At 36.4% G+C, this 24,829-nt stretch overlaps 1 protein-coding gene and 1 pseudogene across 1 annotated transcript in view; one reads left to right on the forward strand and one right to left on the reverse strand.

The window, feature by feature from the left end:
• Positions 1 to 24,829, forward strand: part of NUBPL (NUBP iron-sulfur cluster assembly factor, mitochondrial) — a 223,000-nt gene that overhangs the window by 102,730 nt on the left and 95,441 nt on the right. The window lies entirely within an intron of this gene.
• Positions 23,466 to 24,243, reverse strand: LOC124508946 (28S ribosomal protein S15, mitochondrial-like; annotated as a pseudogene).

The following is a 24,829-nucleotide window of genomic DNA, read 5'->3' on the forward strand; positions in this document are numbered from 1 at the left end:
GTTTTCTTCTCTAGGGTTCTGATAATGGCATATAATGAGTTGGTTGTTTCCTAGCAACTAAAGAAGCAGTTTCACTTTAGCTGATCCTGCAGTAGGAATGAGACATTTTCCCTTGATAGTTGGCATTAGTGATTTCCCTGACAATGGAATTTCACTTCTGAATAAGGAATGTTCTCAGCCTTTGGTTTCCTAAAGAATTTTGCTTTTGAGTGTAGGCTAAGCTCTGCTTAATCCTGTATAAAATGAAAAAAAAAATTTTTTTTTTGAGCTCCCTAAGCACCTCTCATGGGAAGAGCCAAAGGAGTTTGATACATCATTTTTCAATGCCAAGTGATTATACAAGAAGCTATATAGGTGTATTTTTCCCAGTGTTTAACTGGGTAATCAACAACCGATTTTTTTTTCTATATTTGATGTTTGAAGCAACAAAGGCTTATTAAGTATTGGCTGATGTGTTCTAGAAAAAGTACTTATGAAATTTTATTACCAGTACCATTTCAATATAAAGTCATTATAACAAAATCATATTTTCTAATCTGTTGCCCACTTGACTTCAAACAGTATTCTACATAAAAAAATTGTTATCATTATAGTTCATTTTAAAGTAAACTGTTGAACAGTTCAGTGTTTAAATATTAGTAGTTGTAAGGCATCTATACTTAACTGAATCCCATTTAAATCCTTACTTGGCAGTGGTACTAGATCCAGAGATCTTCTGACTCTTTTTTTTTTTTTAAGTTTTTATTCATCTTTGAGAGACAGAGCACAAATGGGGCAGGGGCAGAGAGAGAAGGAGACACAGAATCCGAAGCAGGCTCCAGGCTCTGAGCTGTCAGCACAGAGCCCCATATGGGGCTTGAACCCAAGAACTGTGAGATCATGACCTGAGCCGAAGTCGGATGCTCAACCGACTGAGCCACCCAGGTTCCCCAAGATCTTCTGACTCTTAAGATAAATGGAAGCATGAGAAAATTACTTCAAATGACTTTCTTTTAGTCATTCATAGTTTAAACAATTTCTAAAGAAATTATCCATTTTTCTTCCTGTGACATTACATAACTAATATAAAGTAGCTTTCTTATCCAGAATTATATAATATAATATATTAAGTTTCAGAGGTTCCCAGACACTTAGGCAAAGAGATAAAATATTAAATGATGTTCTTAAGATAATTAAATTAACCATATCTAAATATACCAAAGAAATTTATTGCCTTGCATGGAAAGTTCATAGACTATGAACTATATAGATGAAGTTAATGAATGTCTTCATTGTCAGTTTGGGGCATCTGACCTTCTTATTCATTCCTCTCTATGATTTTTGTATCATCAGATACTTAGCAGGTCTACTATTTAAAATACCTAAAAAAATAAAAATACTGTTCTAGGCCTCCATGAAGCATTAAGAAATAAAGACCACTAATTAATTCAGTTGGACAGGACAGTAGTTTTCTACTCATCTCAGACTTAAATTTTTTTTCTTAAAACCCTTTTAAACTTGAAGCAAAAATTCTATATAAGTCAGTTATTACTCTTACATTTCTTTGGAACCTTCATCTGAGGCTGAAGAGTCAAGTATGTTAAAAAAAAATTTTTTTTAACATTTTTCCATTTTTGAGAGAGATAGACCATGAGTGGGGGAGGGGCAGAGAAAGATGGAGACACAGAATCTGAAGCAGGCTCCAGGATCTGAGCTATCAGCACAGAGCCCAACATGGGGCTTGAACCCATGGACCGCGAGATTATGACCTCAGCTACAGCTGTATGCTTAACCAGCTGAGTCACCCAGGCACCCCAAGAGTCTAGTACGTTAAGCCTCTCTTCCTTTACCCTTTAAACTGTAGATTGAAGTGAAGAAGGAAATAGAAATATAACTAAAGCCCAATTCTTTGAAATATTTTTCTGAGGCCATATTATCTAGTAAATAGTTCAGTTTGATTAATCTAGCAGGGGTTTTGTTTGATCACCATTCATTCATTCATTCATTCATTCATTTAACAGTGTATTGAGCTGGCATTAGATAATTATTGCTATACTTTGCAGATGTCATTGGACTTTTTGTCATCTTCAGCAGCAGACATTTAACAGTTACTTACGTTTGGAGCATTGGTTAGATGCTGAAGACATAAGGATGTATACGACATAGTTCAAAATTGTAGAATAAAGCTTTTAGTTACAGACCTACTGTTGACTTGTAGTCACATGCAAGATGTTTAGATATGTTAGAAATTTGGATGATTCTTAGATACTGTTCTAAAGTGTTTTATTTCAGGCAAAGTTGGAACTTCGAGATTAAGGCTCAGTAGTATAAAGTGTTGACCATTCAAGTTGGTGGTATTGTTAGAGGATCCAAAACTCAAATTCATTTAGGTTCCATGCCATCAAAGGAATCATGTGGTCAGCATTGAAAGAGAACACGTTCTGAGGAATAGAAACAGCTTATGAATATTAATTGCTGGTTATTTCCTCTTATTAAAATGCTCTTCTCTTTCCAGTAATCAAAGATGACTTACATAAATACCTCTAGATCACTCTTATGAGTGAGTACTTAGACATACAGCTTTTGATATTGCAGTGTTCTTTTTTTACATCTTGCTGTTGTACATATCTAAGACAGAAAGCTATTATAGTTTTTTTAGACTGCCACCAATTGTCCCCAGTCCCTGACCCCATGTCATTTGTGGCACAGTTCTCAGGAGGTAGTGTGGATCTGGTCAGTGTCATTACTAATTTAGTCTTCTGTTCTGGTCCCTGTTACTCTAGGTACAGAGATACTTTTCACCTGATAAAACTACTTAGTGACCTGAAGGTTTCGTTTAAATGAGTAATTTTACCAACAAAATGATAGAAATAAAACAAAGCAATGAAAGTGTTAAAAAATAAAAAGAGTTGTTGTTCTCCAGTGTTAATGACTGATATTCTTGGGGCGCCTGGGTGGCTCAGTCCGTTGAGCATCTGACCTCAGCTCAGGTCATGGTCTCGCAGTTCATGAGTTCGAGCCCCATGTCAGGCTCTGTGCTGACAGCTCAGAGCCTGGAGCCTGCTTGGGATTCTGTGTCTCCCTCTTTCTCAGCCCCTCCCCTGCTCGCACTCTCTCTTTCTGTCTCTCTCAAAAATAAATAAACATTAAAAAAAAATAACTGATATTCTTCTCTCTTACTCTGTGTAGTTTTGGATTGGAGCAATTTGTGAGGCTGGGAGGGCCCTGACTCTTGGAGCTTCTTTTTTAACCTGACACCCAGGGAAAGCCTCCTGCCTTTTATTATATATAGCTGAGTCAGACTATCTTTTGCTTTACATCAGTGATTGGTCTCCTTCGATCAGCCCTTGTCCTGGTGTCTTTGGAAGATGAAGGTACTTTACTGTTCTTGACCATGAATTCCTTGAATTTTTTCCTTAGGTTTTTGGGCTTTCTGTTACATCTTGCTCTTTCCTGAATGATGCAAGAACTAGTATGTCACTTCCTCTTTTCCCATTTGGTATATCATTAACTATTTCTTCACACGAGCCCTCGGCTTTGGCAAAGTTAGGCTTCTTTACCTATCTAGTTACATCTCCTTCTTACCCAAAACTTTTCAATATAGTATTGGGTTTCTCATCTCTGATCTTTCCCTTTCTCCCCTGTTCAAAGCCTTGGTTTACTTTGGATGGATCTTTTCATAGAATGAAAAACAAGTTCTCAGCTCATTTGTAGGCTAACCCTCCCTCTAAGAATGAAGCCATGGTCTCAGATTACCAGTTTTATTTACCTGGCATTGGCTCAAGTGCTTCCTAAGGAAAGAGGTGGAACTTCGCCCCGATTTTGTCCCTTCGTATTAATTTTCATTCTCAGCATTGAAAGTAGTAGAGATTCAGGAGTCTTACTTTCTTACTTTCAGCACATAAAGTGGGGGGAGGGGCACAACTCGACTTCGATTTTAAATGGAGTATAACAACAGATTTCATTTATGATTGTTCTGGATCTAAATAAAGAAGTAAGGGCAATTAGAAAACTAGAGTATCGGGTTTAATTCTAGGCCTGAATCTGAAAAGAGAGCAGAAAAGGAAGCAACAAGAAAGAGAAAGGATAAACAGGTACCAGGAAATTGAAGTCATTATAGTGATTTAAACTAGGCCAATGCTTTATTGATAAAGCAAAAGTACTTGAGTGTTCTTTTGTGTGTGACAACACAGAGAAACTTTTCCCATTTCCTTCTTTGTGTATCTACCAGGGAGAAGTATCTACCAGAGGGAAGTAATAGAGGTCTGGGGATAGTCCTTTCATGTAAGAGTGGGCTCCAACTGTAGCTCTGACACAAGTGGGAAGCATGCAGAATGCTGACTTGTTTATAAGAGAACTGATAAAATGGAGTGCCTCATTTAATTCAAGTCAGCAGTCAAAATTAGTGCAAAAGGAAGCACTAATAGAGAAATGTGCCAAGCAAGTGAAATGTATTGATCAAGGAGGAACAGAATGATGTCAGATAGAATTCATTAGCAAAAACTAGTAAAGTAGAATAATATGCCTTAGAAAATGAATAAATTAAAAGGTCACTTGACAAACCCTATCCCATTTCTACCTTGAACACTTCAGAACTCCTAACTTTTTCACTGTTTTGTCTAATTGATACGGACTTTAAAGAATAACCTACAATGATTTGAAGAGTCTAGGAAAAGGGTAATTCTAAAGGGAGGGCCTTGTTTTCCATAGTCATAATTAAAGGGCCTTAATAAAGGTCACATAAGGTTGCTTACTGGACCTTTAGGAGAGATTCTTAGAGCTCTTGGCCCCTGACAGTTGGACAAGGGTTACCCTATCTCCTCAGGGGCAGATGGGGAATCATGGGTTAGAGTTAGATGTTAGAAGCCTGCCAGAACTGTTCAAGTTCCAGGAAGGTTTGAACAGATCCCAAGCAGGTTATGAGGGAGAATTATGGAACCCATTGAGGATTTCATAGGATTGTGACCCCTCCTTGTTATTTAGGCAGATACTATATTTACTTGATTTTATGATACATATATTTCAAATTTTAATATCTCTGAAATTGGACTATGTTTTATAATCAGTAATATCTTGGTATCCTATCAGTTTAATTATTAATTTTTTCTCTTTGGTGGTATATAAAATAATGGTGTATTTTATAATCTGTGGTATTTTCTATTTGATGAGATGCAGTAATTATTTTTGTTATGATTGCTTTAGTGCTGATTGAATTGTATTCTTTCCTTTTCTGCAATCACTGCAAAGTGATTTCATGTCATTCATTTTGGTCAGGTTTCTTTTATTGTCCTAAGACAGTTTTAAGCTTCTGGTGAGAGTTTTGGCAATCTTGTTCACTGTCTTTGATTCCTCTATCACTAACTTAATTCTCCCTCTCATTACTTGCTCAGAGACTGCCAGATTATTCTTCCTAGCATGTAACTCTCAGGATGTCCATCATTTCAAAGACTATCAGTGTGTATTTACTTATTTATTTATTTATTTATTAAAAAAAATTTTTTTTTAACGTTTATTTATTTTTGAGACAGAGAGAGACAGAGCATGAACGGGGGAGGGTCAGAGAGAGGGAGACACAGAATCTGAAACAGGCTCCAGGCTCTGAACTGTCAGCACAGAGCCTGACGCGGGGCTCCAACTCACAGACTGCAAGATCATGACCTGAGCCGAAGTCGGATGCTTAACCGACTGAGCCACCCAGGCGCCCCATCTTGATAGAGTCTTAAGTCGGGTGTATTAATTACTTGAATGTAGAAAACATATAATTAATGTTATTATCCTTAGATAATTCCATACTTTTAAAAAAAGCTACCTATTATTGGGTGTTTACTATGTATAAGCACTATTGACCAGTATTATCTCATTTAATCCATACAATTCTGGTATAATAAGCACTGTTGTTACTTTGCACATGAAGAAACTGAGGCATAAAGAAATAAAATAACTTGGGTAGGGTCCCACAAGTAATTTCTCTGATTCCATAGGCTGAAGTTTTAAACTGTACAATTGAAGTTTTAAAAGATTCAAGTTTTCACTTTAATATTATCTTTAATATTATTGAAATGTTAATTGATATTAATATATTAAGAGTTTTCCTTTTGCTGTTGGCTGCAGATTTTTTATTTACTTTGAACACTATAGGGCATATCTGAGAGAATGTCTTTGTAAATCTCTTAACTCCGACACTCATTATTTAAATGCCACTTTTTCGTTCTACCTCATTGCATTTTTGTAAATTTAGGTAATATGTTCTTCTGCTGCAGTTTTATGTGTGTGGGAGGGTGAGTTATAAAGTCTTTTTAGTAGTGTTTGGCAGTGAAAAGTTTGACAAATGCTTTTATGTTATGATGTCAGTAACTGCAATAATAACAATTTATTTATAAACTATAGTATTTATAAAATGCTTTTTTTTAATTAAAAAATTGAATTAAAGTTGTTTTACAGGTATTCATTATTTGGACTTGATTGTATGTTCCTGAGGTCTAATGGCATTTCCTAAGGAGTTATCTAGAACAAGGTGTAATTCAGTAAAGGGAAATGACTTTCTCTGTCAGTGACATAGCATGTATCTATTATATCCAAATTAAAGTCACCAATACTTTTCTCAATGTTTAATTGTTGAGACTTCTTCACTGCTTAGAGGAATTTATGGAAACACATGGCCATTAGTAGTTCAGTAGACTAATTACTATGCTGGTAATTTCAGTTAGACATTTTCAGCTATTGAAAACTCAGGCATCAAATCATATTTTCCTCTTGCAAACAAATTCATTTAGAGAGAAAAGATACTGCAGAGACTTTAGACCAAGTATGAAGCTAGAGGGGATAGTTCCCACAAGACTGCCCTAACTTCTCATACCAGTTACAAATTTAGGGGTTCCCAAGACCACCCTTAGATTCACTAATTTGCTAGAAGGATTCACAGAACTCACTGAAAGTTCTACACTCATAGGTATGGTTATTACAGGGAAAGGAAACATTAAAATTAGTCAAGGGAGGAAGTGCAGTGGGCAGCATCTGGGTAATTACCAAATGCAGAGCGTCAGTTGTCTTCTTTCTGTGGTGTGAGGACACATTACTCTCCTGGCATTGGTGTGTGATGCTGTGCATGGAGTATTGCCAGCTGAGGAGGCTCACTTTGAGCCTTGGTATTCAGAATTTTTCTTGGGACTCAGTGACATGGTTACGATTGATTGTTCATGTGGCTGATCTCAGTCTCTAGTCGCTCGGAGCAGGACCCAAGTCCCCACCCTAAATCACATTATTAATATCCAGCTAGCCCAAGGCCCCAGGCAAACAAAGACCTTACAGATTACTTCCCAGAAGCTGAAGTCAAAGACTAGTTTTTTGGGGTACGTTTTTGGGCAAGGTTAAATTCCCATACAGATATAATGTGAATAACACTGGTTTCCAGAATGAATCTACACCTGAAGCTAAATTTGAATGTTAATCTAGCATTTTGGAAATAGTACTGAGAATTTCTAAGTATTGTAACTCAGAATGGGAATTACTGGAAAGTATCATTGGTCTTGGCAGAGGAGTTTTCTAGCCAGAGAGATTGCTGGGACTAGTTGTTCTGGGTACTTAAGGCTTCCTCATTCTCTTACACCCTGTATTCCTGTCACTCTTGTTAATTACCCAAATATATGCCTCTCTGGTCATTAAAAGAAAAATTCTCTTTTTTATGCTATTGACGACTTTCTTTTTCCTAAACGTAAACTTTCCTTCCTCTTCTTCCCAAATTTTTGTTTTGTGTTTTTTGAGCTCCAATTTGTATTAAATGAATTCTCCTTAACAACCTTTACCGAAAACTCCTCTCTTGCTTTAAGTGAAAACTACTGTTCTTTGTAGACACAGCTTTTTCATGAAGTCTTTTTAAGTGGATGCAGCTCATTCTTTTACTTACCCACGGGCTTGGGATGAGGTTTGGCATGTTCCTTGTTTCTGAGGGAAGCTTCTGCTCTAACACTCCTCCACAATTATATTCTTTTTGATAATCTTGGTTATTAAAAGTATAATCACCTTCTTCTCTTCTTTGACCACTGTTTCTTAAAGACCTTGACACTTTTGAGCTTGAGTGGCTCAGTTGGTTAAGCGTCCGACTTGATTTCAGCTCAGGTTATGATCTCACAGTTTGCAAGGCTGAGCCCCACATCAGCTTCTGACAGCACAGAGCCTACTTGGGATTCTCTCTCTCTGCCTCTCCCCGACTCGTGAATGTGTTCATTCTCTCTTTTTCTCAAAATAAATTTAAAAACTTGAAATAAAAAAAAGACCTTGACACTTCCTTTTTACTCCAGTTCTAGTCACCATCTTGGATCGGACTTCAGAGTGTATGTAGACAATCCAGTTAACATCCTAGCCTTTCAGTTTCTTCATTTTCTTAGTGTGGGTGCCACCAGCCTTTGTTGTACTTCAGCCATCTGTTCTCATTGTATACCTTCAATCTTGTCCCCTGGTAGTATTTATTGTCCTCATTTTACCGTAACTTGTTATCCTTTCTTCTCTCTTATAATGGCCACTACACCTCAGGTTCCTTGGCTGTACCACTCTGCCTGTCTTTTCTTTCCTAATATTGATATACATGACCCATTATTTCACTGCTTTGGTGATAACTTCAACTCCTTCGTACCCCTGCCTTTTACTTGTACCACCTACCTCAATTCCAGTCTAGAATGATTCAACATTCTCCTTTCCCTCTTCTTCCTCTCAGGCTGCTGGGTGCTGCTAAAGAAGTCCTTATAAATGGTACTCTGAATTAATGATTTCTGATATTGAATTCTCTGTTGTACAGTAATCCCTAGGAAGTTTTTTCTTTTATTCTTTTTTTCTTTGCCTTGCCTAGAAACCTGTTATCCTCATGGAAACTATCTAAAAATCTGCTTTGTTTTTCTGAAGACCTCTGTCCTTCCTTATACCTCCCCCTTCACTTTTATTGGATGATGTGATTTTCTGCTTCACAAAGAAAATTAAATTGTGTGTTACAAACTTTTTCAAGTCCCATCCCACCCTCTTACAAACTTATCTGTATCTAAACTCATTCTTGCCTTCTTTCCTTTTGTGTCTTTGACTTCTTTCACTTTATTAACTCTTTCACATCAGTATTTATTTTTAAAAAAAAAAATTTTTTTTTTCAACGTTTATTTATTTTTCGGACAGAGAGAGACAGAGCATGAACGGGGGGAGGGGCAGAGAGAGAGGGAGACACAGAATCGGAAACAGGCTCCAGGCTCTGAGCCATCAGCCCAGAGCCCGACGCGGGGCTCGAACTCCCGGACCGCGAGATCGTGACCTGGCTGAAGTCGGACGCTTAACCGACTGCGCCACCCAGGCGCCCCCACATCAGTATTTAAACATGAGTGTGGTAGATAGTATTGGCTGGCTATGAAAAGTCATTTTTATCCTCCTCTTCCTTACTGCCTTGAAATAGAGTCTAGAAAGTCAGATAGTTTCTCAGCTTCTCTTATAGGTAAGAGTAGCCAGCCATGTGACTTAATTCTAACCAATGAGATTTGAGGGATAGTCTAATTGGGGCATGGGACTCTGGGTAAGGTATTTTACTTTCTCTCTCTCTTTTTTTTTTTTCATTCAAAATTACCATTGGTATTCTACTTTCTAACAAGGCCAAGGTTTGTAATTCCCCCTTTTTTTTTTTTTAATTCTTTTTTAACATTCATTTATTTTTGAGACAGGGAGAGACAGAGCATGAACAGGGGAGGGTCAGAGAGAGGGAGACACAGAATCTGAAACAGGTTCCAGGCTCCGAGCTGTCAGCACAGAGCCCGATGCGGGGCTCGAACTCACGGACCGCGAGATCGTGACCTGAGCCGAAGTAGGCCGCTTAACTGACTGAGCCACCCAGGCACCCCAATTACCCTTTCTTTTTGTTGGAAATATGTTATATGGACATGATGCCTGGTAGTGGTAGCCATTTTGTGGCAGAGCCTGATCTTATGACATCACTGAGATTCAGACAAAACCCTAGAGGTATCTACTTTCAGACATTTTGTTAAGTAAACAATAAACATCCATTGGTTTAGGCATTGTTATTATATTTTCTGTTACTTGCAGCTGAAAGCATCTTAACTTACAATGCATAAGTTTCTTCCTAAAAAAACCCCTAAAAAACTCTATTTTGACTCCATTAGTCACTATAGTCTAATTTTCCTTCTCTCTTGTAGCCAAGCTTCTTGAAAGAATTTTCTAAATCTCTATCTTATTCTCTTTTCTACCATCTACTTCTGTCTATATTCATCTTTACTGTGCATCAGCCACCTTTACTGGTCACTGCCAGGGTCACCAGAGGTTTTTTTTGTTTTTTTGTTTTTGTTTTTGATGCTTTGTGTATTTTTCTGTTCTGTACTTTTAATTGATCTCTCTGCAGTATTTGATCAGTTAACCTTAATCTTGAATTACTCTTCTCCATTAGTTGCCATCATACTGCATTCTCCTGTGCTGTGTACTTTTTTATCTTCTCTTTCTCAATCTACTTTATAGTTTCTTCATCCTCTATTCATTTTCAAAATATTAGTCTTCAGCACAGGTATAACTGTCTGAATTTTGCAGGCTTAGAGACTGACTGACCTTAGGTCATATAATTAGTAAATGGTGCAGCCAACATTTGAAAATCTCTTGGAATCTCTTCTGATTTTGTGCTTTGCTTGGGTAATGTCATCCATTCCTGAAGCCCAAATACGTATGTTCATCCCCCAAATTTCTCCTGAGTTGTAGATACATGTGCAACTGCCTGTTAGTTAACTCTGCTTGACAGTCTTATGGATACTTCAAAGTCTACAAGTCCACATTAGAATTCTTCACTGTCCCACAGATATGTGAAACTCCTTCCTTAATGTGACAGAGACTCAGTGATGAGCACTGTCATCCATGTAGCTCTTAAGGCCCAAATCCTGGGTATCATCTTGACCCATTCTTCTTTTTCTCCCACTGCTCTTATTCATTGTGTCCTGTTCTTCCATCTCTAGGGCATTCAACTCTATCTCTCCCCACAAGGCGAGCTGTAAGAGACTGAACATATATATCCCTGTGTAATCTGAGATATTCTGACTAATCTTTTTAAATGCAGATCTCTTCATGTTACTTTCCTGATTTAGACTCTTTGGTGACAACTTGTTGTTTTCTGGACAAAAGTTCAAAATCTAATTTGGGAAATAAGGCCCTTCTTGATCTGATCACAGCTTACTCCCCTACACCCACTCTCTGCTCCAGCTGTCCTTAATTATTTGCTATTCCTGGATTCATTTTGTTCTTTCTTGCCTGTAGGACTTCCCTCATGCTCTTCTTTCTTGCTGGAATACTCTTTTGTATAACTCCATCTTGTCCTTCAGGTCTTAGCTTAAATGTCATCTCCTTTGAGAAAGCCTTCTATGATGACCCTTCCTCCACCCCAAGAGCTCTTATCTGTGTGTGTTGTTGAAAGGGCCACCCACTCTCTTGTCTCAGGGCCTTTGTAAGTTTGGCTTCCTCTGCCTCTGTCTCTTCCCTGTCTCCACCCTGTTGTTGTTCATTCCAGATAATGCTCTGTGGTAGTCCTGTATTTTTCCCCATCAGCTAAGAAATCCTTTTGTTGGTTTTGGGAAATCTGAAAAGATTCTATTACATTCCTAGGAATTTAAAAATTTGAATAGTTTTCTTTTAATTTGTATCTCCTTCCCCCTTAATCTAAGCCCTTAAAAGCAAAACAGAAACCTAAGTCTGTTCTTTAGCTTTATGCTTCTCCACACAAGCTGACATTGCCTAACTTGAGAATCGATTATGTGCCAGAAGTCAGCTGATGCTGTTTGGAAAAAAAAAAAAAAATGGCATTTGCAGCTTTCAGCTCTAGCCACTGAACCTGACAAGTTCTGACATCTCTTCTCTTGGCTGCCTCTTACTTCTTTTTCTGTTTCCATGGAAATGGACATTAGATCACAGAAACATAGTAAGATACTGGTGGCTAATTGCTGTTGCAGATTTCTGAATTCTCTTTGTTTGTGAAGTGATTATTTCAGTGACTCTTGCCCACTATGCAGTATGTGGTAGTTAGCCAAAACATCTAAGGCAGTTTCTGGATTTGAGAGCCAGATGATGTTTCCCAAGTGTCACTAACTAGTATCCTCAAATGTATTCCTTATTTCAGCTTTCAGAGAAAATATATTTTAATTTAAGAACTGTAATCTTGTCAGAGTAGAGCACTAGATTTCAAGCCAGGAGATCTGGCTGTGGTCCTAGATCTGCTGTTGTCTCACTGTTTGACCTTGGTCAATTTTGTTATATTTGTTAAATGAGCCCGTTTCTACTATGTAGCTCTGGGGCTTATTTACAAATGTCCTAGAGAAAAGACTGCCTCTCTACCAGTGTGTTTTAATAGAAAACATACAAATAAGATATGCAACTAATTTTAGTTAAGGAAATAAAACCAGGTTTCTAGACATTTAAAATGGAAAAATCTTTTAATTCCAGCTCTATTTTCAACTTCTTTAAAATGGTTAGAATAAGGCTTGTCATATGGCTAGAAATACTAGTTTGAGATTCTCTTTTTAATGCACATGTCATTTCTCACGATACATATAACCTATCTTATGGCAAAGTAAAGTGATTAAGTTTATAGTTGAAAAAAATCTATTCATTTCCTATTTAATGAAGAAAGTTATTACATTGCTTATCTAATTTGTATTTTATTCACATCCAGGATGTAGGAGGATTTGCCACAGCCATATGCCTCTATAGTAGGCTTATCTGTGCCAGGTCAGGATTTCCTTGTAAATCTAAATTTAGAACTTGGAAAGCCAGGTTTTGTTAAGTGCAAAAAGGGACTGCCATCTACCTATAAAAAAGATTAGTATTGCTGAGCCACTTCTTCAGCATATAGTGTCTGCTTTATGTCAAATGAACTTGAATAATTGATATTGACTATGAGCAGGGTAAGTCCTTTTTTTTTTTTTTTTTTTGCATGACTACACAGAATAAAATACAGGTTTATACCAAATTCCCACTTGTAGTTGTATGTGTACAGACATAAACCATACGTGAAAAGACATTATTAATTAATTAGATGGAAAGTAATCCATTTTATACTCTGTAATTGTGGTAAATTTTTCAAAAGGGAAAAAAACACCTCTTTTATTCAATTTGCTGTGAATTTAGTCTCCCATAATGAACTTGCATAGAATTGGGATCTGGTCATGTCAGATTCCCTCTGTTTGTGAAATGGCTACAAAATTTAGTAAATTTACCACAGGCCCGTGTTTAAGGTACAGTGCTTTAGAACCAAAGTTTATTTTTAAGTAAAAATATTCTATAATTGTTGTAGATAATAAAAAAAAAATGTTCAAGAAAGAAATCATAATGGCCCACTACCCTGCTGTCAAAGTTAGCTTCTACTGACTTTTTGGCACATTCTTTCACTTAAAAAAAATTCTACCAATATATAAAACAAAATTGGGACAATGCTTTATGTGCTGCTTTGTAGTGTACTGACTTCATTAACCACATTGTGAACATTTTACCCTGGTATCGTATAATCTTTATAATCTTTAAAAATGACTCTTAGAAATATATGCTATCTTAAGTAATTCTATAATTTATTTAGCTTTTAAACTATTAATGGATATTTAGATTGTTTTCCTATAAACAACTCTGAGCAGGAGCCTGTAAACTTTTTGTATCCCTTCATTCAATGTAGAAAGTGCCTAAATTATGTTTTTCCTGGCTAGTACCTCAGAAGTTTTAACTTTGTTTTATTCTTGCCCACCATATCTCAGACTTCTTTAAGTCTTACTAATTTTATCTTCAAAATGTCTCTTGAATTCATTCTTTCATCTCCATTCTCACTGTGATTGCCGTTGTTGAGTCTTAAGCATCTAGCCTGGACTATTGTAGTAGCCGCATATATGACTGATCTTTTCTACCTCTGGTCTCTTCTTTCAATGTATCACCTATCTTAGGATCAAAATTGTGTTTCTAGAGCATAGGTATGGTCATACATTACCTGGCTTTAAAGTCTTTGATGTTTTCCCCACTGTCTGCTGAATAAAGTTTAATTCCTTCGTGTGATATTAAAAAGCGTTCATATTTTGACCCTGTCTAACCCTTTAACCTCATTTCTCTCTTCTCCTTTCCACAGTCTGCGTATCGCAGGCAGCCTTAGCTGAACACATTAAGGTTCTCGCAGGCCTTCATGTAGTTTGTGCTCTTTCCATTTCCTGTGGACTTTCCCTCACCCCTGGTAATTCCTAACTCCCTTCTTTTAAGACTGAAGCTCAAACATTACCTATTCTGTAAAGCTCTGCTGTCCAATACAGTAACTACTAGCTACACGTGGCTATTAAAATTAGTTAAAAATTTGGGCGCCTGGGTGTCTCAGTCGGTTAACGTCTGACTCTTGGTTTTGGGTCAAGTCATGATCTCACCGTTTGGTGAGTTCGAGCCCTGCATCGGGTTCTGTGCTGACAGTGCAGAGCCTGCTTGGGATTCTCTCTGTCTCTGTCTCTGTCTCTCTCTCTGTCTCTCTCTCTCTCTGTCTCTCCCAAAATAAATATACAGACTCAGTCATACTAGCTGCATTTCAAGTGTTCAATAAGTACATGTAGCTAGTGGTATTGTATTGGGCAGCACATATTAAAGAACCTTTTCCTCATTGCAGAAACTTCTATTGGACAGCACTGCTATAAAGCCTTTTCTAAAATAATTGATTTTCTCTTCAGAGCTTCTATAACCTTTAAGATTAACTATTTTAAAAAGCCCTTAAATTCCTTTATGGGTAGGAAGGGACCAAGCCTTGTTCTTTTCATCTCTAGCATCTAGAATAGTGCATGGTCTGTAATTGAATTTCAAGATGTGTTGACTGTATGAACAAATGAACAATAAAAAAAAAAATGACATGAATTTTCAGAAGTCATATGAATAATGAGAATGTTAGGGATCTTTCAAGCTAGAGAAATGCTGATTCCCTTTTGTAAAATGCGTGGTTATCATTTTCACTTCATTAATGCCTCACAAAACCTGAGACAGATGCTCAGTTTCTCTGATTCTTTTGCCATCAAAACACTGGGGAATTAGGTATTTTCCCCTGTGCAGTTTAATATGAGGCCAACATATACTAAATCTATGCCAGATATTTTGAACTTTACATGAAAGTGTAAAGTATTTCCAGTAGATTCTGCACTATTACTTGGGTTTATATTCCATGAGCTGAGAGAGCAGACATTTAGTTTCTGTCTGGAATTCTCACCTCCTTAATGTTATTCCATTTTTGTAATATTTTTATGAGGCACTCTTTTTTTTTTTCCTGTTTTGCAGATAAGGAAGCAAGCATAGAGAAAAGCTGCGTGCTCGCATAAGGTCACATATAGCTGTGAAGGGACTTTTTATTACACCTCAGCTGCCTCTCATTTGGACTGTTAATACATTCACTGCCTCTGGGTGACTTTGGTGATTTATATATTTTCTGATTGTTCATGGTCAGAGTATGTCTCTTGGTTTCTAGTTTTAAGAAAAACCAACAGCTTGAAAACAATACTAAAGAAGGAAATTATAGTGCCCTACTGTTAACATTTTGTGAATGACTGCTATGGCCTAATATTGTGCTTGAGCTAATTGGATCTAACCAGAATAGGTTAAAGGAATAACCATAAATTCTGTCAGGAGTAGAATTCCAGAAGCCTTTTGGAAGCATTTAATTACTTTATGAATTGCAATTATCATCTTATGCCACTGGCTCTCTAGCTAGTTTTCAAAACACTTTGCAAAGCCCAACATCAACATTTAAAAAATTACACAATACAGTGCCTGGCACAAAGTTAGTGTTCAGTGATGGTTTGTTTAATGAATGTGTGACAAATAACAGAAATACTAGTAATTGGTAGTAATAGCACCTAACATTGTTGGATGTTTTCTGTTTGCCAAGCATTGTGCTAAGCTTTTCACTTGCATTATTTCACTTCACTCATTGACTGTTGAACACCTACAGTGTGCTAGGTACCATGCTTGGTGCTGGAGATAGAGTGTTAAAACAAAGATCTTGCTCCCATGGATCATTCTTTTTGGTGGGAGAGACAGGAATAAGCACATAAGCAAAAAATTTAATATAGTATTGGTTAGTGATCAATGCTATTGAAAAAAAAAATAGATACTGATTAGGGAAAGCTTATCTGAGAAGGTGATATTTAAAGCAGACTTATAATGGAAGGAAACAGTGAGCCATCCAAAGTATTTGGGGGAACATTCAAAGTGGAGAGAACAAGTGTAAAAGTGAGCAAGGAAGCCAGGGACTAGGATCATGTAGGATCTTATAGGCTGTAGTGAGGATTTTGAATTTTATTCCAAATATGATGAAAACCCTTGGACATTTTTGGGTAATGGAGTGATATGATCTAGTTTTGGTTTTGAAAGGATACCTTTGGCAGCCTGTGTAGAGAATAGAAGTAGGGGGAGTGGGAAGAAAAGGGCGATAAGAATGGAAGTAGTTATAGTACTCTAACAACCCTCTGAGATAGGTTCCATTATTTCCTCCAGTTTTAGTTTAGAACATTGAGGTCCAGAGATTTTGAGGCTGTTCAGTGCTACAAATCTAGTCTGTTTTATGTAATCTCTGCCATTATATTATACTGCTTGACTTCTCTGAATGAGTTTTAAGCATTTTTGTCATTGTATGTCAATCCAATATAGCTAATATGTATATAGATTTCCAGTGAATATTGTCTTTCTTAATGAGATTGTTTTCTTAATATAGCAAGTTGCGAAAGCATATTTTACATAGAATTTGCTAATCTATTACATTCTTTGTTACTCATAGCAGAATGAATGAAGAACAGATAGCCATCATTTGTCTGTCAGTGCTGAGAGCTCTCTCTTACCTGTGTGTGTCTGTATGGATAGTTGTGTAGGTAGTACAGGAATATGTATATTTTTTAAGTTTTTATTTTAATTCAAGTATAGGTAACATACAGTATTATATTAGTTTAAGGTATACAATACAGTGAGTCAACAATTCTGTATACAGTATTTGGTGATCATCATGGTAAGTGTATAAGAATATGTATATTCTTAATAAAAGGCACTCAAGGTTAGAATGCTTTTTTATTAGAACAAGTTTCTTCTTTATTTAAGCATAAACTACTCCAAGATTTAGCATCAGTGTAAAACTGATTGATGGAAATAATGAAAACACAGTGATTGAATTAAAATAGAAAAACCAACACAATTTGTAGGTAATATGCTGTAGCAAAAAGAGCATGGGCTTAGGGCAAGGAAATAATCTTGGAAAAATTTCTTTAATCTTTCTGAGCCTATTTCTCCATCTAAAGTGAAGATAGTATTGTGATAATTAAATGTGATAATGTATCTGCCGTGTCAGCTATATTGCTTTGTACATAAGAGTTAGTACATTTATATTCTTATTAAAATCAGTTTTGTGGGTTCAGGCAAGATTGTTAAAAAAAAGTTAGCAATTCCTAATTAATAGCCTAAATTCTTATAAAACCTTAGTGTTTTTGCTCATTTCCTTCTGATTTTAAGGCTCATGTCTTAAGGGTATTAAGCCCTACATAAGGGCTGCTAGAGGTGCTAATGGAATTATTTTAGCTTTTAGGAGACAAAATTCAGAGTTGCAGGATAGCTGTCTTTAAATCTGTAAAGGGTCGTCCTATGGAACAAGGATTTGTTTTTTATGACTCAGGAGAACAGAACTATCATCAGAGGGTGAAAATTATTTTGGCTTATTGTAATAAGGACAGTTTCAAAAATAGAATGCTCCATCAGTGGGAACTGTTTCCACGTAGCTGCATCAGTTTTCCAGAATGTGTCAGGCACTGAAGGTTTTTTACTTAGTTTGAAGATTTTTTCAACTTGAGAATTACTAGAACATAAGCTGCATGCAAGTAGAGATCTTGTCTTTCTTGGCTGCCGTAGTGTCTTCAATGCCTAGTACTGTGCCTCATGTGTTTGTTGAATGAATGAATGAGTCAGTTATTCATGGAAGTCATTTATGTACTTCACTTGTATTTTTCTTAAGTTTGGTTCTGATTTTGGTTGATGGTTTGAATATTTTTTTGGTTAAAGATGAGGGAAACTATGGGAAATTGCTGCTTGGTAAGAAAACAAAGGAGTTAGGAGAAGATTGCTCAACAGTGACAGTGGCTTTATCGATATATTGGGTCAGGTGATTTGGTGGGAGGTCTGTCCTTTAGATTGTAAGATTTTTAGTAGCATCTCTGACTTCTCAATACTCATCAGATGCCAGTAGCACCCTTCCTCTCATTCGTGACAATGAAAAATGTCTCCAGACATTGCCAAATGTCCCTTGGGGAGCAAATTGTCCCTTGTTGAGAACCACTGAGTTAGTGAATAACCCACTAGAACATACCTGTGCAAAAGACAAATCCAAGGAGCTCCCCTCTATGTCTAGATGAGATGCTACCTGTTTGTTTAATAAAGCCAGTTAGGGGGCGCCTGGGTGGCGCAGTCGGTTAAGTGTCCGACTTCAGCCAGGTCACGATCTCGCGGTCTGTGAGTTCGAGCCCCGCGTCAGGCTCTGGGCTGATGGCTCGGAGCCTGGAGCCTGTTTCCGATTCTGTGTCTCCCTCTCTCTCTGCCCCTCCCCTGTTCATGCTCTGTCTCTCTCTGTCCCAAAAAAAAAAAAAAAAAAAAAAAAAAAAACGTTGAAAAAAAAATTAAAAAAAAAAAAAAAGCCAGTTAGATCTTCAAAGTTAAAAAGGACAAATCCAATATTTTTATTATAGGAAATTAGAGAAAATAGTGTTTGTCATTTAAGAAAGCTCATTGCAAATTGTTTTAAGATCAGCGATGCACTGGTATCATATTTATGTTGAGGCCTATACATGGCTTTATAATAAAGAAGCTGTTTGTGTAATGCTCCAGAGTTTCTACTTTGCTTTGAAACATGAAGTTGGCTCTTTAGTTATAGCCTCTCAGTAAAAAAAGGCTTACTATATTTATTTGAATGTGGTAGAATTGTTTATGCTGTGTTTTTAGCCCCAGGTTGCTTTGACAACCATTATATGTTGCAATACAGGTGTGGAGAATTCAGAAGTAGTGGTTGATGGAAATGGTGGCTTGTAACAATCAAAGACAAGGACAGCATGAAGAGTGAGTAGAAAAGGTAGCAGCAGCAGAAAGCTGAGCAGCTGATGAAAGATCCTAGAAGCAGGAATACTAACATTTTTTAAAGTTATATATAAATATTTAAAAATCTATGTTTTGACCTTAGTCTAGAAGTATGATCATCTCATGATGGATATAGTTTCATAAGTAATTATGGTACATACCATTCACATTGGAAATAAATTATTTTTAGCCTTTACTGAATTTTTACTTTTTTACTTCTCTTGCTAGTATTTATGTTTATATTTCTTCTTATTTAAATCTTCTGAAAGGCAAGTTCTAATAAATCCTTAGTTGCATTATATTTTAACTTAGTGTATTTTCTTGTCACATCACACTTTCTTTACAACATGTTTTACTGAACTATTCATGGTCTTGATTTAATTATAAGCTAGACATTGTTGCATTTTAATGTTCAGCACTTGCATACATATTGTGATGTAGTCATTGCTAAAATACAGTAGTCTCACTAGGCATTATTATAAAGAAAACATCTGTCAGCATTTTCATTATAAGCCCTAATTTATTTTTAAGGAGTTTCTGACTTGTCTGTTTCTAAATTGCTTTGGGTTAAAACCTAGTATAGAAGTTGTCAGCTGAAATCCAAGTTTTGTTACAAAGGGAAAAATTGAAGCTAGTGTTTTCAACTACTTTGCATCACAGCATTTAAAACACTCATATTTTTAGTGGATTCAGGTGCTTTTTACTTGATATTTATTTCTCATTAACCTAAGTGAGGAAATGGAAACTGACATCTAGTTAAATGGGTTGTTTCTTTTCTTGTGTTGTGCTATAAAATATTTGAAAGATTTATTTGAAAAGTATTTACTTGAGTAGATACATTAAGTTTTTTTGTTAGAACCACCTTACAACATGAAAGTACCTTTGTAAAGCGCATAACAAATCAAATCTAGGTTTACTGGGAACAGAAACTTGCAAAAGCATCAACTATAATGAGATTCTGAGATAGCTCTATGGTTGTAAAAGTGAATAACTTTTTTGAAAAAATTTTATGTTTGTTTATTTTGAGTGAGAGAGAGAGAACACACAAGTGAGCATGAGTAGGGGAGGAGCAGAGAGCGAAAAAGGGAATCCTGAGTGGGCTCTGGACTATCGACACAGATCCCTCTGCGGGGCTTGATCTCATGAACTGTGAGATCGTGACCTGAGCCAAAATTAAGAATCAGATGCTTAACTGACTGAGCCATCCAGGTGCCCCAAAAGTGAATAACTTTTTAATGATCAAGAGATAGGATTCTTATTCTTGTCCCTCCTCAAGTGGTATTATTTTGTAGTCACTAACCTGGTTGATTTCTGCCCCTCCGTCTTTTTTAGTGAGGTGTCACATGCTATGAGTATATGTTGCTATGATATCATTCTTTCAAATTGCTTTTAAATACTTGAAAGCCAAAGTTATGACTTATTTGTTATCTGATTTTGGACTTGAGATTTTAGTATCCTCTTAAACTGATCACCTATATAAAAGGTGAACTTCAGTTAGTGTAAACTTCATACAAAATAAAAAACATTAAAAAGCTTCTCAAAAATTGGATGAATTTATTCACTTATAATTTTTCAACAAATATGTATATCTTACCTCCTATGTACTAGATAGTATATGCAGAATATATAATAATGAGCAAAACAGGCACAATCCATGCCCTTTTACACAATCTGGTAAGGGAGTTAGATAATAAGCAAGTAAAGAAATAAAAGTAAAAGAGCACCAATTTATTTCAGTCACATTTTATATTCCAAAGTCTTACCTTTTTGTAAATGATCCTATAATACAGACACCTATATTCAAATATACAAGTTTTTTATGTTCACTGGAACATAAAGATTGAAGCATCATATTACTTAAGTTATTCCTAAGCTCTTATTATTTCTACACTAATGAAACCTTTTTGCTTATATGTTTTAGTTAGTAACTGCTATGGTCTAGGAAATGGATTTTTGTTTTTCTAGCATTTGACCATGTAAACAGTATTATTTATTCTAATAGCTTTTCAGTAGAATTTCTAGGTAGGTGTTCCTTTCTTTTGTAATGCTTATATTTCTTAATTGTTTCTTATTGCATTGTCTAGAATCACCAGTCGAATTTTATTTTAAAAAAATTTTTAAGTTTATTTGTTTGTTTTTGAGAGAGAGAGGGAGAGCACAAGCAGGGGAGGGATGGAAAGAGAGGGGGAGACACAGAATCCGAAGCAAGCTCCATTCTCTGACCTGTCATCTCAGAGCACGACGCCAGGCTCGAACTCACTAACCGTGCGATCAGGACATGAGCTGAAGTCGGACGCTTAACCAACTGAGCCACCCAGGTGCCCCACCAGTTGAATTTTAAATAGTAATAGTGGCAGAAGTTACCTTGTCTCACATATGATATTGATGGCAGTATTTCTCCTCTTTCACTATTAGGTATGATGTTTGCTATATGTTCCTTTTAACAAAGACATTTCCTTTTATTCTCAGCTTATATAGATTTAATTGACTTAGTAAAAGATTCTGATTATATAATGGCAATTTAGGTAATTTGGACTAACTCTCCTGCTAAAGACAACTAAAGAAGCTGGGTAAAATATGAATCACAAATTCTTAGAAGAATCTGAGAGAGGATAAAAGTGATAGAAATAACCCCATTTCCTCAAAATTACTTTGTTCTAAGGATATTTGTTGATTGTAGCCTACCTAGCAGCTTTGAAACTGATTTTTGCTTTCAGATGCTTCACAAGACTCTGGGGTATAAGTAAAACCTGGAGTCTGCCAGGAGTAGTCTGCCCTTACTCTGAGCTGGAACCACGGAATACTGGGCCCTCAGAGTCAAAGAGAACTGATGCAAATTTAGCCAACATCTGCTAGATCAGGGAATTTTAAGTCTAGAACTTGGGTTACAATAGTCTTGGATTTGTAGAGAAGTAAGAGAAGTAAATGAAAGTTATTGTTGGGGAGGATGCTATTATCCAATGCATCAGTTTATTTTTTGAAATAATTTTTTTTCAATTGCATTGTCCAACATGCAGCCAAAAATAATCATGTGTAAAAGGACAAAAGGCACTATGAATAAGAACTAGCAGATATAACAGAAAATAGAAATAGACTCAGTGTAGGTGAGGTATTGGAATTATTAGAGATAGACTATAAACAACTAAGTTTGCTATGTTCAAAGAAATAAATCCAAGAATGAAGATTTAACAAGGACCTGGAAACTAGAAAAAATTAAATCTAGCAGGTTTGAAAAGGAACTAGATAATTCTAAAACTTAAAAAATACTATTTAAAATTTGTTCATTAAGATTGATTTAGTTACAACTGAAAAGAGAATTAGTGAACCAGAAGATTGGTTAGAAGAAACAGTCCACAGTGAAATGTAGAATGTGAAAAAGTAGAAAATCTGAAGAAAAGAGTAAGAGACATAGACATTCAGAGGGAAGAGCTAGAAATTGAGACTCAGCTTGAATTCCAAATTCCATATTTAGGTGTGTAAAATAAATCTGACTTAGACACATTACTTTTTTTGTGACTCTGGGTTTTATCATCACTTCTAAAATGGGTACTATTATGTTAATGCAATATTTACTTCTCTAGCTTAGTCCATAGAGTGCTCAATTTTTGTTGTTGTTGTTGTAACTCTCCTTTCTAGCATTCAATCGTTTAATAGAAACATTTACTAAGTAATAACTGCCAAATCCTAAGGTGGGTGCTAGGAGTGGATACAAGAACACTTTGCTCATGAGAAGCTCAAAGACTACTGTCAAGTCTCATTTTGTAACTGGACAGCTGAAAAACTGATTCCTGGAAATGCCCTGTGCTCAGAAAACTCAGAGTCAAATACTCAGCACTGTGGCAACTATCCACTGTTGTGAATGGCATTCAGGAATATCACTACCTCCTTTTTGAACCTTTCTTAGAAAAGAGCATCACTGATGGATAATCTGAATCTTATCTACAGCTCAGTCAGATTTATAGTATAACCTAAGGATGGGACTTGGAATTCAGGCTAACTCCAGATTTCTAGTTCTTTGTATTGAAAGGAAGCTGAACACAGTTGTATTTATGTTACTACTTAGGCTGATTTTACTTCATTCCTTATTGAACTCGCTTTGTTTCAGAAGTAGTTGGTTGGATTAGGTTCTGGACAACTCATTTAATTATTCTGTATTTCAGATTCCTGTTATCAAAACCAGAGATAGCACTTTCTTTATATACTCTCAAAGCTTCACTGTGTTTAAAAACTTGAATTAAAGGACATCTGACCCTTGAACAGCATGGTTTGAACTGCATGGGTCTGATTATACATGGATTGTTTTTCGATAAAGGCAGTCCTGTAAATGTATTTTCGTATCCTTAAAAAATTTGAAAATCTAATAAAATTTAGTGGTTTCCTTTGATTGCCTCTGGCCCAGCTTTGGAAGGACTCTGTGGATTCTTCTGGCTTTGTTTCCAGGTTGCTGTTGCAGCTTTTAGGGCTTGCTTATTGATTGATTGATTGCTTTTGTGCCTCCTGGAAAACGTGAATATACAGAACCTTCTTGGTCACCACAGTGGTGAGCTTTTCAGTAGTACAGAGGAGAAAGGTATACTCAGTCCCCAACTCCTTGCATATCTTTTCAAAGACATTATAGTTGGTCTTACGGAAGTTTTTGAGCATCTTTTTCCTCTGATTGCTGCTTATCAGCAGATAGCACTTGTGGGCTTTGTCCTTTCAATATGTATGCATATATTCTTTATAACTGCAGATCTTGACAGTCAAGGCAACCATTAGAGTGTCCAGGGTACTGGTGTCCTCATGGTTTGCCATGATCTTGTTCATCAGCTGCTCTTGCTTGATTTTTAGCTTCTTTTTCTGGTAGGCCATTTCCAAAGACAAAAGTCTTTGTATGACATCATTAGCCTTCTCATTTCCAGGAATGTTCTGGTAGTCTTTGAATAGTGTGGAAGAGGGTGAATCATCATCTTGACTAGGCTAGACTGGTTGCTGGATAGCATGTCTGCAAAGCGTCAGGAGGATGACCCCTCTAGAGGTGAAGGCACCACTGGTCAGAGAGAGACATGAACATCTTCTTAACCCCTCTCACAGCTCAAGGATTGCAGCCTGGGCCACTGTCTGGGTCTGAAGCCACCTCAACACCCGCCACACTGCCTTCAGCATGGTGATTCCTGACCCTGTGGAGCCTGTGCCGTGGCCACTGTCCCTTCTGTGGTACCAACTGGGTTACACAGGCACTAACTACCGTGCTGGCTCAGGCTCCACCAATCTAGGATTCCAAATGATTTTCTTAGCATTTTCTTTTCTCTAGCTTACTTTATTGTAAACATGCAGTCTATAATATATACAGTATACAAAATATGTGTTAATCAACTGTTCATATTATCAGTAAAACTTCCAGTCAGCAGTAGGCTATTTGTAGTTAAATTTTTAAGAAGTCAAAAGTTATTTGTGGATTTTTGTGTGGGGGATTGGTGTCCCTAGTTCCCCCATTGTTCAAGGGTGAAGTATATATACCAAAATCTAAAAAAAATAGGAACGAGAGTTGAATTTTAGCACTTCATTTTTTGGGGACTAATGGTAAGGATTTTTAAACATTTTTTTAATTGCTTAATTTAATGAACTTAATAGATTTTTGGTGTTAACAAATTTTACATTTATAGGATCATATTCCTTTAATGCAGTGGTGGATTAAGTGTACCAGTTTTTAAATGTAGGATTATACTAATTTTTCTTTTTAGTGTATTAA

This window comes from Lynx rufus, unplaced genomic scaffold, assembly GCF_022079265.1.
Source record: "Lynx rufus isolate CCGP_SWC_20201006 ecotype Redwood Valley unplaced genomic scaffold, mLynRuf1.p SCAF_13, whole genome shotgun sequence".
NCBI classification, from domain to species: domain Eukaryota; kingdom Metazoa; phylum Chordata; class Mammalia; order Carnivora; family Felidae; genus Lynx; species Lynx rufus.